General features: G+C 45.1%; 2 long non-coding RNA genes across 9 annotated transcripts in view; one reads left to right on the forward strand and one right to left on the reverse strand.

Moving 5' to 3' along the window:
- Nucleotides 1–3,730: 3,730 nt before the first annotated feature.
- The window catches only part of LOC140700684 (uncharacterized), a 98,752-nt gene continuing 83,001 nt past the window's right edge, over nt 3,731–19,481 (reverse strand). For 2 of the 3 annotated variants that reach the window (XR_012079206.1, XR_012079207.1), the window contains exon 7: nt 3,731–3,848. This is a non-coding gene — a long non-coding RNA (uncharacterized lncRNA). Of the gene's footprint in view, nt 3,849–4,094; nt 4,383–19,481 lie in introns of those variants that run through there. The other variant, XR_012079208.1, reaches the window with a different exon arrangement.
- On the forward strand, nt 6,517–19,339 carry LOC140700681 (uncharacterized). 6 transcript variants are annotated; one of them, XR_012079186.1, is made up of 7 exons: nt 6,517–7,149; nt 10,657–10,852; nt 11,184–11,239; nt 12,522–14,234; nt 14,336–14,751; nt 18,187–18,525; nt 19,151–19,339. It is a non-coding gene; the product is annotated as an uncharacterized lncRNA (long non-coding RNA). The 6 variants fall into 6 exon arrangements; XR_012079189.1 differs by having other exon boundaries at nt 14,537–14,751; XR_012079188.1 differs by having other exon boundaries at nt 12,522–12,581; nt 14,537–14,751.

The raw sequence follows: 19,481 nt of genomic DNA on the forward strand, positions 1-19,481 counted from the left end.
CTGTGTGAGTCCTCGGGTAGGCTTGGTTGGCCCCTGGTCCAACTGGTTGCCAGGCCCTGCCTTGTGTGGAGGCTGCTGGCTGCTGTTTGTTGGCACCAGGTCACAATGGGTGACTCCAGAACCCCAGGGAGCCCCACCATTAGAGGTAGCTTGCTGGTAGGGGGGTCATGGTCCAGAGACTCTGGGGTTGTTGCCCATGCACTGGTGGGTGAAGTCACTTCCTGGGCTTATTCCCTCCTGTTTGGGCTCAGGCTTTGGTAGACCGGAGAGCTCTGTTTCATTATTTGTTCTTTCAGGGATTCAGCTTGTTCTTTAATTGGGAGTAGTTTCTCTGCCCTTTCACTTTACTTTTCAGTCTGCGAATCTAGGAGACCAGTACTGTGGTCTGGGGGCAGTGTTTTTATGTGGGAGGATCCCTGTGTAGACTGAGTGGATCCAGTGTTTTTGGTGTGGGGGCTGGTTTTGGTATGGATGCCAACCACATCTTTCCCTGGGGTGTGCTGGCCATTATCCCCCTGATAAGAGCTGTGGCTGGTGTTAACATCTAGAGCCTGTGCAGGATGCAAGGTAGGGCTTCCTCTCTGCTCCACAGCTGTCACCACCCTGTCGGGGGTGGGGTCTGCTCCCAGCTGAAGCCCTGAAGGCTGGGATCAGTTAGGCTCCATTGCCCTTGACTGTGTGCCCTACTCTAAGGGAGGTCATTGCTGAAGCAAGTGAGGCCTACAGAGTTACTACATGATCCAGCAATCCCACTCCTGGGCATGTATCTGGAGGAGACTCTAATTTGAAAAGATACATGCACCCCAATGTTCATAGCAGCACTTTTTATAATAGCCAAGATATGGAAGCAACGTAAATGCCAGTCGACAGATAAATAAAGATGTGGTTTATACACACATGGAATATTACTCAGCTACAAAAAATAAAATAATGCCATTTGCAGCCAGATGGATGGACCTAGAGATTATCATCCAAGTAAAGTAAGTCAGATAAAGACAAATATGATATTACTTATATGTGAGAGCTAAAAATGATACAAATGAACTTATTTACAAAAAAGAAACAGCCTCAGAGACATAGAAACAAACTTATGGTTACCAAAGAGGAAAGTGGGGAGACAGATAAATTAGGGGCTTGCAATGAACAGTTAGACGCTAATATATATAAAATAGATTTTTTTTAAAAAAACAAAACAAGATCCTACTGTAGAGTAAGGGAACTTTGTTCTCTGAAGAAGAATATATATATTTATATATATATATATATATATACACACACACACACACACACACACACACACACACACGTACTTATATATATATTTGAATCACCCTGCTGTACACTAGAAACTAACACAACATTGTAAACCAACTATACTTGAATTTAAAAGAAACTATACTTCAGTTTAAGAAATAAGTATCAGGGTTGTATTATACAATGTGATACATATGAAACTAACACTGCTATATGTTAGATATGGAAGTTGTTGAGAGTAAATCCTAAGAGTTCTCATCACAAGGGAAATTTTTTTCTATTTAACTTTGCATCTATATGAGATGATTAATGTTCACTAAAATTATTATAATAATTTCATGATCTTAGTCAAATCATTATGCTGTACACATTACATTTACACAGTGTTGCGTGTCAATTCTATCAAAAAAACTAGAATAAATAAATCATCCAATTTAGATAATTAAGAAATTTAGAAGAATGTTATAAAGCACAAAGAAGTAGCACACTACTCTCTATTTTCTCAAAGAGAAAAGGCCTGGCTCCCACAGGTACGAAGTGTGCACGTGGAAATGCAGTATCTGTGACCAGCGCATCTCATGGCAACCCACCAGCTGTGACAGGAAGGAGACGGGAGACCGGCTTGGACGGCCCTGCCCTGCTCAGACCGTCCTGAATCCCACTGCAGATAACTGACTGCCTGGGACCCCAGATCACTCATCACGGTGGAGTTGCAGAGGATCTGGAAATATACCAAACCTGTTCGTCACTATAAACCTGGGGACAGTGCCATCAAACGGCACTAGGAGCAAAGAAAACAAAGCACACGCAGAAAATGTTGGTCCCAGGGACTGTGCGACCATAAGAGGTAATTAAGCTGGACTTTCAGGGTGATGTAACTGGAGGCAGAAGAGTCTTGCTTAGCCCCAACTTAACTTAGGGTTCCTGCCCCCTAGCAGGACCTCGCCCCGCACAGGCAGAGAACCCCAACCCCAATACTGGGAATCTCGGGAAGCCACACTCAGTGAATACCCCTCAGCCTCTGGTCTCCTGGTGACGTTTGCTGAAGTGCATCCTTGAAGCTAATTGCACGGTGAGGTTTACACGTGAGGGGGCTCACTTGTACTCAGTTCCCTGTGTAAGCACTTCAACAACAGCAGATACGTACTGAGTCCCAGGTGTGTGCTGGACACTGCTCCAGGTGCTGGGGACACAGACGCAGCATTTACCCTCATGCAGCTTCCCTGCCAGTCGGGGAAACAGTTCACAAGCCTCCACCACAGGCCGTGGGAAAGGCAGTGCAGCGACTCTGCAAAGGTTATTCTCACACCATCCGGCAAGTCTTTTGATGCAAATGTCACTTTCATTTCACAAACAGGCTTTAGCAAGGAAAGGCACCAGGGGCCGCACATCAGGAGACCGGGGCCACAGTCAAGTCCAGGTCCCTCCCCCTTCCCACAGCTTCATTCTGCCGCCCGCATCCTCCCCTCTAGGTCAGCCCGGAACGCGAAGACCGCAGGCTGAACCACTTCACGGTCTACAGCGGCATCACTCTGTACAAGGCCAAACTGTGGAGCTTGGGAGAAGAGGGCCGCCACCAGGAGTGTTCCAGCAGCGCTGTCAGCCCGCCTCTCATGGCCAAAGTGTGTGCTGCCGGTTAATAAAGATGACGCGAAAGCCTCGGTCTGGCTTTTCCTCTCCTGAGTCTCCCGTTTCTCCCTTCTGCCCAAGGCCACTGGTGCCCATCCTTAATCTTATAAACTAGTGGGACACTTCTGCTTAAAGAGGGCAAACTAAGGCCTACGATCTCCCCTCTGCCTTCCAGACCCCAATACAGGATAATCAAGGGATTTTTAAAAGGTCTGAACGCATAACAGAGAAAACGGCAGAGAAACATTAGCGACCAAGAAAACTGAAGCCATGTTTAGAAGATGGAAAGCTGGCGGAAGAGGGTGGAGGAAACCACAACGTGCGAGCTGAGTGGACCCCTCTGAGCACAGAGCCCGCCTCCCAGAGCTCTGGGGGAGGTCAGGACTCTGAGACAGAGTGGGGTGTGATGCAGGGATCTGAAGTGGACACCGGGAGGGAGTCTGCGGGGAGCCCCATCCACACACACGCCACCAGCCAGGCCTATAATGTCTCCCACACTGGAAGTTTACTCCTGGAGACATGGGCAAAGCCCAGGGCTCGGGGACACTAAGAGACGCGGTAGGGGTGAGGTGTGAGGCTGAAAACAATGAAAATCTGTGAAAGGAAGGCTGAACCCCTCACCCTCACCCTCACCCTCACCCTCACTCTCACATGCTGCATTTTAACCCTGGGTTTGAAGCTGGAGGGTTCCTTTCTGGAGAAATGAATCAGGTTGAAAGAAAAGACCCCCACATGGAACCAGGTGAAGATCTGGAAAGAGCGAGCCAGGGAACCTCCAGGCTGGTGAACACACGGAGGCTCCCAGAGAACTGCAGCCCGGGGAGGGCAGGGACTCCCCCATACCTTGCTCTCCGTGTCTCTTCCGTCTGGCTGATCCTCAGTGACACCTCAGTGGGTGAAGCCATGTGTTGCTGAGGTCACTCCTGCTCTTGGAACTTGACGATATTGAATGGAAGCCTGCAAACCTGGGAGACATTTTCATACAATGCAATGATGAACTAGATGAATTAGGAATGACTACGTGGGAATCTAGATGTGTGCTGGTATCTCATAACTGTTAAAGTCCTTTTGCTAAAAGGTATCCATGGTCAGTCACCAAGGGGTGACCTGTGATGTCATGGATTTGTCCTGGTTCCTGACACAGAGCTCCTAACTCCTCTGTAATTTCCTAAGTGATAGCGGTTGTAGGAGGGTCTTTGGTTCTAACCAGGCAGCTCTTAGCAGCCCCTGGATAGCTTCAGGATGGGGGCTGCTCCCCAGGAAGACCAAGCCTCGATTAGAAACTTGCAGCTTTCAGCCCTCCCCCCTAACCTCCAGGGAGGAAGGGCGTGAGACTGGGTTAGTCACCCATGGCCAATGATTTGATCAGTCATGCCTACATAGTGAAATCTCCATAAAACCTCTAGAGTGCAGGGTTTGGAGAGCTTCCAGGTGAGTGAACACATCAAGGTGCTGGGAGGGTGGCAGGCTGAAGAGGGCATGGAAGCTCCTGGCAACCCCTGACAACACATTTAATAATGTAGTTTGTCAAAATTTATCAGATTATTTTGCATGATTGCAGCAAGCAGGTCATTTTTCTGGTCCTGAACCACTGTGCAAAGTGACAACTACCTTATGTACTTTAGATGAACTGAATTACAAAGTAACCAGTGTCTCTTTTAGGGGGATGTTGGGAAGGAGGTGAAAGCAGAGGAAATGTAGTTGCTGTGTTTAAAGGAACAGACCTGCAGGAGCACATGACCAGTTTCAGAGCAAACAGCCTTGTGATGAAAAAGAATCAGAGACCTAATCTATAAGATAATTTACACTAGATCATAAAATTAAATTCACGTCTCTGCATATGAACTAACGTACTTTGGATGCTCTCCTCAAAATATCATACTCATGATCAGTAAATTTTTAAACTTTTGTCAATATAGTTAAAAAACTCTTACTGTTAAATGCATAAAGATACATCTCTGCTTACAGGGAAGCTGATGGGTTACAGTAATTACTCTCAAACTCAACCATAATCTCATTGAACATTCTGTTACCTCAAAACATTATAAAGTTAACTTCTGACAATATGTGCATAAAATGATTTTAAATGTTAATAAGAAGAGAATGATTATTAGGTACACATAAACATCTGTATATTATACGCAGAGAGAAAATATGCAGATGACTATAGTCCTTGTTTCTGTAGTTGGCCATGATGTGATATTTAATATCTATGGCTTTCTTCTTCAATCTTCCATTCCTTGTCCTCGGCCAGAACTTTGGTTTTTCTGGATGATTTGCCTACTTGAGTAACCCAAACTTTCATTACTGAAGGGTCCCAGTCATCAGTCATCCTGCCTATTTTTCAGTGCCTATAGTTTTGCATGAACCTTTATTATCAGGCATGGAATTACTAAGAATTGCCCCCAGGAGAATCCTGTGAGTTTTAAGCAGAGTTCTCCTTGCTTCAGTTGTGCAGAAGTATCCCCCAATTTCCTTTAGTAATTAGAATCTATCACTGCAGCCAGTAGATTGGCTCCTTATTGTGCCTGTTGGTTCAGTGGTGTAAGGAGCCCAACTAGCCAAATTGATGACTCATCTTGCAATTCAGTGGGACCATTGTTTTGTCCACCGGTGGAAACACTCCCTACTGGGGGACTAAGATCTCCAAGGGGGTAAATATTTGCAAATGATGCAATTGGCAAGGGCTTAATTTCCAGCATATACAAACAGCTCATACAACTCAATAACAAAAAAATCAAGAACACAATTGAAAAATGGGCAGAAGACCTAAACAAATATTTCTCCAACGAAAACATACAAATGGCCAATAGGCATGTGAAAAAATGCTCAGTGTTGCTAATTATCAGAGAAATGCAAATCAAAACTACAGTGAGGTATCACCTCACACCAGATAGAATGGCCATCATTAAAATCTCCATAGATGATAAATGCTAGAGAGGATATGGAGAAAAGGGAACCCTCCTACACTCTTGGTGGGAATATAGTTTGGTGTAGCCATTATGGAAAACAGTATGGAGATTCCTTAAAAAAACTGAAAATACGGGGGTGGGGATAGCTCAAGTGGTAGAGCACATGCTTAGCATGCCCCAGGTCCTGGGTTCAATCCTCGGTACCGCCTCTAAAAATAAATAAATAAATAAAAGTTCTAGTTGTACCTGCTTTTTCACTCACTGCCTGTCTAGATAGTTCCCTGTCTGATCTTCAGTAGCCATATTGGTAAAACGGACATAATGTCTTTTCTCTGATTACTCATTCTCATGGAGTGATATAAATGATGTGAAAGGGCTTTAGAAAATGTAGTAAGTTCAATAGGTGGGGGCACTGACTTCTCACTGACTTACTCTGGCCATTCCTGCTTCAGAGCCGTTCTCCTAGGTCCCAACCCCCACTCTATCCTAGCTCTTTGATCAATGCTGCCTCCTGAGGGGCAAAACTATTTGTTAGCCCAAAAACAGGGAATACTATTAGACTCCATTTCTTCTCTTTGCCATGTCCCATGACCATTTTTCAACCTAGAAACCGGGATCATGGCTCTGGTTGGTGGGGCCTTCTCATTGGCTGCAAAGGGAGAGGTATGTACACTTCATAATGGGCATTTTGACATGCGGTGATGCGAGCGGTTGTATGTGAATAACTGCCGAAGCATGTGTGAGTTTCTGCCAGTTTCTCATTTTCACAAGATGAGGAACTAGAGACTTGCCTTTGGAAAAAATGTCAAGAAAGCTACCTCGAATTTCTGCATCTCATCCCCGGCCTCCACCTCCTCCTTCTGTTCCTTCTCGCTCTCATCGTTCAACCCACCTTCCTCCCCTGGCTTCTCAGTCTTTTAACCGGCAGCCTGCTCCCCAGCCCCGCCCACCTCTTGCACCCTTGCGCCCTACCCATTTCCCTTCTCTGAGTGGTGCCGTCCCTTCCTGCCACCGTACCTTAAGGAATTCCACGCTCAGCTCTTTCTCTGCTCCTCGCAGACCATCCACTCGCTGCCCCAATCATCTGGCTCCCCTTTCCTATCATCCCTTTAACGGTGCCCCTACTCCTCCTCCTCGCCCTCGTTTCTAGTCCCTTGGACTCTAGTCTGGCCAGGACTCCAGCCACTCCCGACAAGACCTGGTGATTCACAAATCTCATCCTGGAGAGACAGTATCCCTGCTACTAGGACGGCTCTGGTGCCGTTCAGAATTGCCAGGATTGTGGAGTCCCAGAGGCCTTACCTGGTGGACCGAGAGAATTCAAGATGATAGCCAAACAACATTCAGCCTGAAGGTAAGCGCAGTTCCTCTTTTCTATGATGGCGTTTTCAGCCACGACCAGATCCTGGGTATCTTACCACTAACTATACTTTTCCTTCATCCTCATCTTATCCATCCTCTTCAGATGCTGATCAAAATCCTAGCAGATACTTTTGGGGAAACTTGACCAAGGGCCAAGAAGAGCCAAGAACTTGTAGGAACGATTTCCCTATCAGATGTCAGAACTTATTACAAAAATTACAGTAGTGAAGATAGTGCAGTACTGATGCAAACATAGACAGACAGACAGACAAATGGCATGGCATCGAGTCCAGAAAGAGATTCATACATGTATGAACACTTGATTTAAGACAAAAGTCTCCTAGAAGACAAGTGAGGATAGGACTGTCTTTTCAATAAGCTGGTTGGGGTCAATTGGATACTCATATGGGAACAAAATTAAGCTGGATTCCTACCTCATAGTACACTCAAAAATCAACTTCAGGTGCAACACAGACCTAAAATGAAAGGGTAAAAACATAACCTCTCTAGAAAATGTGTCCTGGTTGTGCTTGGCTATTAACCACTTCAGATGTTCTATTAAGTGTCACATTTGTGCTAGATTTTAAGCACTTGTATGACAACACTATAAAATGTCTCCATAGTTTTTAGAATGAAATATTGAAATGACAATTTGAATATATTGCTTTAAATAAAACATTTTTGAAGTTAATTTTTTCTGTTTCTTTTGGCTCTTTTTGATACTACAACATTTTAAATTGTGGCTTGCTTCATCTTTTTGGACTACATTGATCAAGAAGGTAATGTAAAAAGTATTTCACAATATCAGATTAGGAAAATGTCTCATGTGGCATTTAGAAGGCACGAATCAGAAAAGGAAAGACTAATACATTTGAACGTATGTAATTTTAAAAATACACTCTTAAGTGTGTTTTACGTTATCAAAAAGACACTAAGACTAAAAAGACAAAGTCATACAGTGGGAAAATTAATTTGCAGCACGTACAACTCTCAAACGGCTTACATCATTAATATATGGAGAACTCCAACAAATTGATAAAGAAAAGACAAGTAATCCAGAAGAAAAATAGAAAAATTTGGAACAGTCACTTCACAAAAGAGTTTCTGAGTGACTAATAAACATCCAAAAAAGTTGGTCAATCTCACTAGTCAACCGAAAATGCAAACTTAACAGCATAATGAGATGCCACTAAACACTAAATTACAGAATGGCTGTAATAAAGACAAACAATGCCAAGAGTTGGCAAAGTAGTGGAGCAGTACGAACCCTAGTAGTAGAGTAAATCAGTTCCACTATTATGGAAAACATTTTGATACCATCTACAGAAACTGAACCGTAGGCATTCCCTATAATCTGTCAGTTCCACTAAGTATATATCCAACAAAATGTTTGCCCGTGTGCACCAAGGGACATCTACAACAATGTTCATACTGCATTGTTTTAATAGTCTAGTGAAACAATCCAATGCTCATTAGTAGTAAAGTTAGTGATTAAAATGTGGTATCATCACAAAAGGGAACACCACAGTAATAAAAAGTAATAAAACCATGTCTATATGCAACAGCATAGATGGATTTCACAAACAAAATGTTGAGCAAAAGAAGCAAAAAGAAAGCATGCATACCATAGGATTCCATTTATAGAATGTGAAAAATCAGCCAAGGAGTCTTTAGTGTTAGGAGTCAGGACAGCTGTTACCGTTCAGAGAACGGAGAAAATAGTGTTTGGGAATGGACATGAGAGAGGCTTCTGGCATGTTATCAATATTCTACTTCTTGGCTTTTGTGATGGTGACAGATGTGTACTCTGTGATAAATCAGGGTGAGCTATACATTTCGGAGAAGAGCACTTTTCTGCATAGTGTGATGTCTCAGCATAAAAAGTTTTTGTTTTGTTTTGTTTTGTTTTTTAAATACGAATGCTTATCAAGAATCTCTAATTTGGAACTATGGGTCTGACGAGTTATGGTGCCAGGAGGGAGGTGCAAGGATCTCCCATAAAGAAGGCAGCCGCTCTCCCCTTTTACGTTCCTCCCCATTTGCCAAATGTACACAGGGGGTCATATGGCTTTTCTCTTTTACTCATTAATATGGTGAAATAGTATTTCCAAACCTTCATTCACCCTTGCATCTGACAAACTTCATTTGGTCATGGTGTATTATTCTTTTAATATATTACTGGATATTATTTTCTAATACTGAGTTAAGAAGTTTTGCATCTATATTCATGAAGGATATTTACCTTTAGATTTCCTTTTTTAATGATCTGACTTGTTTCAGTGTCAAGGTAATGCTGACCTCATCAAATGAACTGGGAAATGTTCCTTTTTGTAATAATTTGTCTGGTTTTAGTATCAATATAATGTCGATCTTATTAAATGAGTTGGAAAATGTTCCCTCCACTTCTGTTTTCTGAAACAATGTAGTATTGGTATTTTCTTCATTACATGTTTGAAAAACCATCTGGGCCTGGAATGCATATTGTGGGATGTTACAAATTCCACTTTTAAATACATATAAAGCCATCATTTTTCTTTTTTGCATGTCTAGGAATGTATATCTTCACAGAAGATATACATCCTATTCATCCATATTGTCAAACTTCTTGACAAAGTTCTTGATATTTCCCTATCATCCATTCAGTGTACACAGGACTTGCAGTCGTATCCTACTACTATTCATCATATGTGTCAATTTGTTACTGAGTCCAAGCTTGTAGTGCTCACTGCATGACAGGCCAATAAACCAAGAGACAAGTTGTTGGTGCAAGGAATGTGACTTCATTCAGAAAGTCAGCAGACCTAGAAGATGGTGGACTAGTGTCCCAAAGAACTGTCTTATGCAAGTCAGAATTCAGGCTTCTTTAGTACTAAAAGAGGAGGGATGGGGTTGGTTCTAACAAACTTCTTGGCGTCAGAATCCTTTGTTCTTGTAGCTGTCCATGTAGATCAGTTCATAGTGTTGATGTAAATTCTCTGTTCTGCAACTTCTAATCTCTCTATGAATGGAAAAGTGTTATACTTTTAAAGGTCAGAGCCGTGACAATTGGCTGTCTATATATTGCAGCCAATAGGCAACGTTCTTAACTTAGAGCAAAAGCAGTAGAATACAAAGGTTAAAGTAAAAGAAACAGACCCAATGTGGTGTCAGACTTGTTCTTCCCTACTACAAGTTTGTTACTGAACCTAACTTGGGTCTTCTTACAGCAAAGCCAATCTAACGATGCCTGGTTGTGGTGAAGGAAAGTACAGTGTTTACAGCAGGGCACCCAACATGGCGCCAAGCAAGGAGAATATTCACAAGATCCAAACTCCTCGATGGCTTTCGGGGAGGAGTTTTTAAAGGCAAGATGAGGGAGAGAATCACAGGGTGCTTTATCAGCTTGTGGACATTCTTCTGGTTGGTTAGTGAGAGAACCTGGGGGTATTTTGTTTAATCCCTCAATGATTCAATTTCATGCCAATGTGAATGCTATTTTATTTTTCACTCTATTTTCTAGTTGATTTCCCTGCTAGCTGGGTCTCTGCACTTGATCCTAATTGAGAGAGTACCCAGAGATTTCAAGAAGAATCTGCAACGTCGGATGCTGGATGAGAAGCTAGAGGGCCAGGGCCACTATGTTTTTCACTCTCCAGTATTTCCCAGTGCATAGTTGTGGAGTTTAGAAGTCCCCTGATGGCCTGCAAGAACCCAAGGTAAGCAGGAACTAGCTCTAGGGAGCCACTGGGCTGGCCTGACTGAGCTGGGCTGGGCTGTAGTATGTTCAGAGCCCAGGTCCAAGGCAACTGGAAGACAGAATAATGTGGAGCTGGAGTGGAGGGAAGTGAAAGAAATTCCATCCCTCTTTCTCCTGAGCCTCCACCTAGCCCTACCTCTAGCCCTGTGTAGAGCTGGGGCTGCAGCACCACTGGCCCAAGCTAAAGAAGGCTCAATGTGGCAGAGGACAAATTCTGTCTTGCTAGTTTTCCCAAAGCTAACCGTGCGGCTCCTCAGCTAATTGATAGTTCCTGTTCTTCTCATCCTTAGGAAGGTACTGAAGACTTCAGGAGGCTGTTTGATTCTTTCTAGGCAAAGTGACCCAGGTAAGTAACAAAGGTGCTACTCTAGCTCAGCCGGGTGTGATGAAATCTGCATTTCTGCATGATGTAAGGGTTTCCGTAATAATGTAAGCAGAAGGAAGTCACAGTGCCGTCTAGTGGGAAGGCCGTTCAGCCAGCAAACATTCACCAAAAGCCTACATACGTATACACATTGTGGCCGACAGGACAATTCAGAGACGGACTACTTAGATTTCTTGTTCTCAAGGAACTGATTTATATTCAAATAAGCTTAGTAAAGTATTCTAGGACTACAGATTTGGGGTAGAACATGGCACAAAGGAAAATTAGACTAGAGGCTGTAGAGTCCAGAAAGGTTTTTGAAAGATTACATGTGATTTCATTGAAAACATTGGGTAGGTGTTCCCCAGACAGACTACAGGGGAAGGAGCCTTCCAGGCTAAGGAGGAGGAACAGCAGGAGCTAAAAGCAAGAAGTCATGAAGTCACTTGCTGGGCTCAGGAAACTGCAGACATGACAGCCCAACTGACACGTTCTAACTGTGTCCCCAGACCTAAACACACACGAACACACTATCCTGCATGGATGGATGGATGGGTGGGTGGATGGATGGGTGGGTGGATGATGGATGGGGGGATGGGGAGGTGGGGGGGCATGGGGGGTGGTGGGAGGGAGGGAGGGAGGGAGTACACCGCGGGGAAGAGCACAGCCTCTGGAGTCAGTGTTTAGGTGCTTCCTAACGCTGTGGCGGCCCTCTCCCTTTAGGCCAGGCCTACTTTTTTCTCTTTTAATGTTAAATTAAATTATATGAAGTATGTAGGGTAGTCAACTTCACAGACAAAGGAAAACAGTGGCTGCCAAGGACAAGGCAGGAAGTGACAACGGGGAGTTGTTGATTTTAGGCATAGAAACATCCTGGCAACTGCTTTCATTCAACGTGAATATGATGCACACTACTGAACTGTATACTTAAAAAGGATTCAGATGGTAAATTCTATGTCATACATACTTCACCACAATTCAAAATAATTTAACAAATAAAGTTCCTAAGGCACTTTTAGGGTTAGGAAAGGGTTACTATCACATGGGGGATATGGAATAAAATGTCTTCTGAGATGGCTGGTGCCACGGGACAGGACAGTGCCTCTCCGATTGTGAGGTCCTTGAAGGTCCTATTCCTTGGCGCCCAGCACAATGCCTGACATGTGACAGACACTCAGGAAATGGGTGTCTGGCCTCGGGCGGGTCTTAGAGAGGCCAGGAAGAGAGTTTTTTAATGTGAGCCTGTGATGCTGTTTCCCTCTAGTTCACACAATCACCAGAAAGCCCGTGTCCTGGCATGATAACCTGGAGGAACCTGCAGGTGGTAAGTCCAGGACTGAGAATGCCACTGAGACAGAGCACAGAGGGGCAGCTGGCTGGGAGACCTCTCAGGGTCGTGTCTCCTTGGGGAAAGCTCAGTCCTCTGATCGTCTGAAAACTGGACTCATAGGAATGAAGCTCACAAGAGGCTGACGCAGTCAAACGAACTGCCAGTTTATTCACCATCCAGGCAAAAAACAGGTTCCTAATGGCCCTGACGTTGTGCTCATTCATCCATCCAACGCTTAGCTGTTACAAGCACAGGTTCTGGGATCCTACTGACTGAGTTCAAATCTGGCTCTGTGACTTGGGCAAGTCTTTCAACCTCTCGGAGCCTATCTCTTAGGGACATTGTGAGGATTAAACAGAACACGGCAAGTGCTTAGAACAGTATCTGGTGCCTGGTGACGAGGACATGTTATTTTCATCGTTACCACGTGATCGTCACTAGGGTGGGGCTGGGGAGCTCACACTACAGTCAAGGAGACAGACAAGCAAATACACAGGTGAACAGGAAGCAGGCTTGGGATGGCAGCAACGTGGAAGACAGATGCCCCAGTCAGGCAGTGGAGTTCTGGGAAGTCTTCCTGGAGGAGGCGATGTCAGGGCGAGGTGGAGCACGGCAGGTGTAGCAGAATGGGGAAGGACATTCCGAGTTATATGGGAAAGCACAGAAGTGAGAGGCACCGGCATGGCCCAAGCACTGGGAGTCGTTTGGCATGGCTGTGATGCACGGGCGGACGGGGGCCATGTCTGGGAGTGAGGGAGTGGAGATAGTTGATGGGAAGCCTGATCCTTCTGGCAAGCTCTCCTCCTCCCCCTCTACCTTCTTAGAGTGGAGTTTGATAGAGAAGGAGGTAGGATTTATGTAAGAGGACAGGGTGGGAAGTGGGGGGTGGGCAGGAGGAGGGAGGACCTCCTAGCATCGTACAGACAAGTGAACAGACTAACAGAGCTCAGTCCAAGGAAGTGGGTTGTTACCTGAATGAAGACACCGGCCCGGCTAGAGTTGAAGGGTAGGAGCTGGGGCCTCGCAGCAATAAGGAAAATTGCAGGGGGTGAGGGTCTTGAACACCAGGCAGGAGTTCATCACCAGCCGCCTTATATTCAGGACAAGCTCAGCCCAGTGCCAGGTCCTTCATTCACATTCCTTCGTTCCATTCTCAGGCATCTTTTCCTTCCATTTGACAGATGAGCAAAGTGAGGCCCAGAGAAGTTAAACCACCTGTCAAGCTAGTAGTGGAAGGGCCAGGAATGGCTGACTACAAGCCAGCTTCTTCCCCTTGTCAGACTGCCTCTCTCAAATCGAGACTTGATAGGGTGGATTGAAAATGGAACGAAGCCCTTAAGCCGAGGAGTTCCAAATATACCTGGTGTTGGCAGCCATACTTATTTCAACTCAGAAGGACTTGAGCTCACTTCTTACAGCCCAGCTCCTCACCCTCTCTGTGCAGCCCCATTGCCCAAACTCGCTCGTGCCCCGGGACATTTGCTCTTGCTGCCTGTGGGGGCTTTTTGTCTGCCTCTCTCAGGATTAGCTCCTGCATGGCATCCAGAGAGTCCTCCCCTCACCATGCTGAGAATCCAGCCCTGCCTCCACCTGCCCCTTTGTCTACCCCACCTCTTTAGAGTTTGCATCGCTGTCTGCCACCATCAGGTTTGTTTTTCTACTTGAATATTATGTCCCCTGTCCTCTCACCTGGACCACACCTCCAGGAGAGCAGGGACCATGTCTGTCTCACTCTGCTCTACCTCCAGGGCTCAAACAGTGCCTGCCACAGAGTTTGTGCTCAACAAATGTTTGTGGAGAGATGAGTGGAGGAACCAGACACCTGTGCTGCGGGCTCTGAGGCCGGTGCTCTCCCTCGAAGGGAGGACGTGGCAGAGTCAGGGGCACAGGATCTCCCGTTGGTCCCAAAGCCTGCCTCCTTCATAACTCATGTCTCATCTCCCGGCCAGGTTCCTAAATCTTATTCACCATGCCGCCCAGGGACCAAGGAAGAAATACCCAGAGACACAGGCTGAAAGCCAAGAAATTGGATGGGCCTCTGAGCCCTTGGTAAATGTGGCTCCTTCACCTAGGAGCTCAGAGGAAATCCAGCTGGTGGCTAAGAGGGCAGGGTTTGGAGCCTGGGCTTGAACTCTGGCCACGACGTACCAGGTGTGTGAGCCTGGTAAGTGACTGAGCTCTTTTGTGACTAAGTTTTCTCCTAGTAGAAAGGAGATATTACAGCACTTGTAAGATTTTTCTGAGGATTAAATAAGATGTTTTGTAAGGTGCTTAGGGCAGTGTCTGGCACATGATGAATGCTGGGCTAGGAGTGGATTAAGCAAAGCTTGTTGATGACAGAGTTTGCTCTTCCAGGCGTTAGTAGGGTGGTCTGAGCCGTGTGTCTAAGTTCTGTCCCCTCCTCTGCAAAATGGTTATGATAGTACAGTGCCTCCCACGTTGATCAGAAGGGAACCACTAAGTGCAAGAAGCCTGGGAAATGCGATCGTTTTTTGTGTGTTAACTTTTTAATAAATTGACGAGTAGTTGATTTACAATGTTGTGTTAGTTCCAGTTAGTTCCAGGTGTACAGCACAGAGCTTCAGTTATTTTTTCCAATCATATTCATTACGGGTTATTGTAAGATATTGAATATAATCCTGTGCTATACAGAAAATCCTTGCTGCTTATCTATTTTGTGTATAGTAGTTTGTGTCTGCGAATCCCAAACTCCTAATTTATCCCTTCCTGCCTCCCTTTCCCCTTTGGTATCCATAAACTTGGCTTCTATGTGTGTGAGTCTGTTTCTACTTCATATGTAGACTCATTTGTATTACTTTTTAGATTCCACATGTAAGTGATGTCTGTAGTATTTGTCTTTCTCTGACTTACTTGACTAAGAATACTGCTCTCTAGGGACACCCATCTTGTTGCAAATGGCATCTTTCATTCCTTTTGAATGTTTCATCATATACATGTACCACATCTTCTTTAGCCAGGCGTCTGTTGCTGGGCCCTCGGGTTGTTTCTACATCTTGGCTATTGCAAATAGTGCTGCTATGAACACTGGGGTTCACGTATCTTTTCGAATTGAAGTTTTTGTCCTTTTGGATGCATCCCCAGGAGAGGGATTGCTGGATCATGTGGTAGCTCTGTTTTTAGTTTTTAAAGAAACCTCCACACGGTTTTCCATGATGGCTGCACCAATTTACATTCCCACCAGCAGTGGAAGAGGGTTCCCCTTTCTCATACCCTCTCCAGCATTGACTATTTGTAGACCATTTGACGTTAGCCATTCTGACTGGTGTGAGGTGATACCTCAGTGTAGTTTTGATTTGCATTTCTCTGATAATTAGCAATGTTGAACATCTTTTCATGAGCCTGGTGACCATCTGTATGTCTGCTTTGGATAAATGTCTATTTTGCTCCCCTGCCCACTGTTTGATTGGATTGTTTGGGGGTTTTGTTGTTACTGTTATTGAGTCGTATGAGCTGTTTGTACATTTTGGAGATTAAGCCTTGGTCAGCTGCATCATTTTTATTTGCAATTATTCCCCCCCCCCATAGGTTATCTTTTCTTTTAGTTTATGTGCAGAAGCTTTTAAGTGTGATTAAGTCCCGCTGTTTGTTTTTACTTCCCTTAGTTCTTCTCAGGTTTTAGCTTGTTCCTTCATCTGGAATACGTTCCTCTCTTGCCTGTTGTATTGCTATTTGTATTTTGATGTATCTGGTAGGTTAGTTATGTTTCCCTGCCTTGGAGAAGTGGCCCTCTGATGTCCTATGCATCTCAGCAGCACACTCCCCTCTCATCACCCAAGCTATGTACTCTAGGGGTCCACCCGCTAAGGGCTGCATGCTGTGTAAGGCTGTGTGAGTCCTCGGGTAGGCTTGGTTGGCCCCTGGTCCAACTGGTTGCCAGGCCCTGCCTTGTGTGGAGGCTGCTGGCTGCTGTTTGTTGGCACCAGGTCACAATGGGTGACTCCAGAACCCCAGGGAGCCCCACCATTAGAGGTAGCTTGCTGGTAGGGGGGTCATGGTCCAGAGACTCTGGGGTTGTTGCCCATGCACTGGTGGGTGAAGTCACTTCCTGGGCTTATTCCCTCCTGTTTGGGCTCAGGCTTTGGTAGACCGGAGAGCTCTGTTTCATTATTTGTTCTTTCAGGGATTCAGCTTGTTCTTTAATTGGGAGTAGTTTCTCTGCCCTTTCACTTTACTTTTCAGTCTGCAAATCTAGGAGACCAGTACTGTGGTCTGGGGGCAGTGTTTTTATGTGGGAGGATCCCTGTGTAGACTGAGTGGATCCAGTGTTTTTGGTGTGGGGGCTGGTTTTGGTATGGATGCCAACCACATCTTTCCCTGGGGTGTGCTGGCCATTATCCCCCTGATAAGAGCTGTGGCTGGTGTTAACATCTAGAGCCTGTGCAGGATGCAAGGTAGGGCTTCCTCTCTGCTCCACAGCTGTCACCACCCTGTCGGGGGTGGGGTCTGCTCCCAGCTGAAGCCCTGAAGGCTGGGATCAGTTAGGCTCCATTGCCCTTGACTGTGTGCCCTACTCTAAGGGAGGTCATTGCTGAAGCAAGTGAGGCCTACAGAGTTACTACATGATCCAGCAATCCCACTCCTGGGCATGTATCTGGAGGAGACTCTAATTTGAAAAGATACATGCACCCCAATGTTCATAGCAGCACTTTTTATAATAGCCAAGATATGGAAGCAACGTAAATGCCAGTCGACAGATAAATAAAGATGTGGTTTATACACACATGGAATATTACTCAGCTACAAAAAATAAAATAATGCCATTTGCAGCCAGATGGATGGACCTAGAGATTATCATCCAAGTAAAGTAAGTCAGATAAAGACAAATATGATATTACTTATATGTGAGAGCTAAAAATGATACAAATGAACTTATTTACAAAAAAGAAACAGCCTCAGAGACATAGAAACAAACTTATGGTTACCAAAGAGGAAAGTGGGGAGACAGATAAATTAGGGGCTTGCAATGAACAGTTAGACGCTAATATATATAAAATAGATTTTTTTTAAAAAAACAAAACAAGATCCTACTGTATAGTAAGGGAACTTTGTTCTCTGAAGAAGAATATATATATATATATATATATATATATATATATATATATATACACACACACACACACACGTACTTATATATATATTTGAATCACCCTGCTGTACACTAGAAACTAACACAACATTGTAAACCAACTATACTTGAATTTAAAAGAAACTATACTTCAGTTTAAGAAATAAGTATCAGGGTTGTATTATACAATGTGATACATATGAAACTAACACTGCTATATGTTAGATATGGAAGTTGTTGAGAGTAAATCCTAAGAGTTCTCATCACAAGGGAAATTTTTTTCTATTTAACTTTGCATCTATATGAGATGATTAATGTTCACTAAAATTGTTATAATAATTTCATGATCTTAGTCAAATCATTATGCTGTACACATTACATTTACACAGTGTTGCGTGTCAATTCTATCAAAAAAACTAGAATAAATAAATCATCCAATTTAGATAATTAAGCAATTTAGAAGAATGTTATAAAGCACAAAGAAGTAGCACACTACTCTCTATTTTCTCAAAGAGAAAAGGCCTGGCTCCCACAGGTACGAAGTGTGCACGTGGAAATGCAGTATCTGTGACCAGCGCATCTCATGGCAACCCACCAGCTGTGACAGGAAGGAGACGGGAGACCGGCTTGGACGGCCCTGCCCTGCTCAGACCGTCCTGAATCCCACTGCAGATAACTGACTGCCTGGGACCCCAGATCACTCATCACGGTGGAGTTGCAGAGGATCTGGAAATATACCAAACCTGTTCGTCACTATAAACCTGGGGACAGTGCCATCAAACGGCACTAGGAGCAAAGAAAACAAAGCACACGCAGAAAATGTTGGTCCCAGGGACTGTGCGACCATAAGAGGTAATTAAGCTGGACTTTCAGGGTGATGTAACTGGAGGCAGAAGAGTCTTGCTTAGCCCCAACTTAACTTAGGGTTCCTGCCCCCTAGCAGGACCTCGCCCCGCACAGGCAGAGAACCCCAACCCCAATACTGGGAATCTCGGGAAGCCACACTCAGTGAATACCCCTCAGCCTCTGGTCTCCTGGTGACGTTTGCTGAAGTGTATCCTTGAAGCTAATTGCACGGTGAGGTTTACACGTGAGGGGGCTCACTTGTACTCAGTTCCCTGTGTAAGCACTTCAACAACAGCAGATACGTACTGAGTCCCAGGTGTGTGCTGGACACTGCTCCAGGTGCTGGGGACACAGACGCAGCATTTACCCTCATGCAGCTTCCCTGCCAGTCGGGGAAACAGTTCACAAGCCTCCACCACAGGCCGTGGGAAAGGCAGTGCAGCGACTCTGCAAAGGTTATTCTCACACCATCCGGCAAGTCTTTTGATGCAAATGTCACTTTCATTTCACAAACAGGCTTTAGCAAGGAAAGGCACCAGGGGCCGCACATCAGGAGACCGGGGCCACAGTCAAGTCCAGGTCCCTCCCCCTTCCCACAGCTTCATTCTGCCGCCCGCATCCTCCCCTCTAGGTCAGCCCGGAACGCGAAGACCGCAGGCTGAACCACTTCACGGTCTACAGCGGCATCACTCTGTACAAGGCCAAACTGTGGAGCTTGGGAGAAGAGGGCCGCCACCAGGAGTGTTCCAGCAGCGCTGTCAGCCCGCCTCTCATGGCCAAAGTGTGTGCTGCCGGTTAATAAAGATGACGCGAAAGCCTCGGTCTGGCTTTTCCTCTCCTGAGTCTCCCGTTTCTCCCTTCTGCCCAAGGCCACTGGTGCCCATCCTTAATCTTATAAACTAGTGGGACACTTCTGCTTAAAGAGGGCAAACTAAGGCCTACGATCTCCCCTCTGCCTTCCA

Source organism: Vicugna pacos, chromosome 13, assembly GCF_048564905.1.
Source record: "Vicugna pacos chromosome 13, VicPac4, whole genome shotgun sequence".
NCBI lineage: Eukaryota > Metazoa > Chordata > Mammalia > Artiodactyla > Camelidae > Vicugna > Vicugna pacos.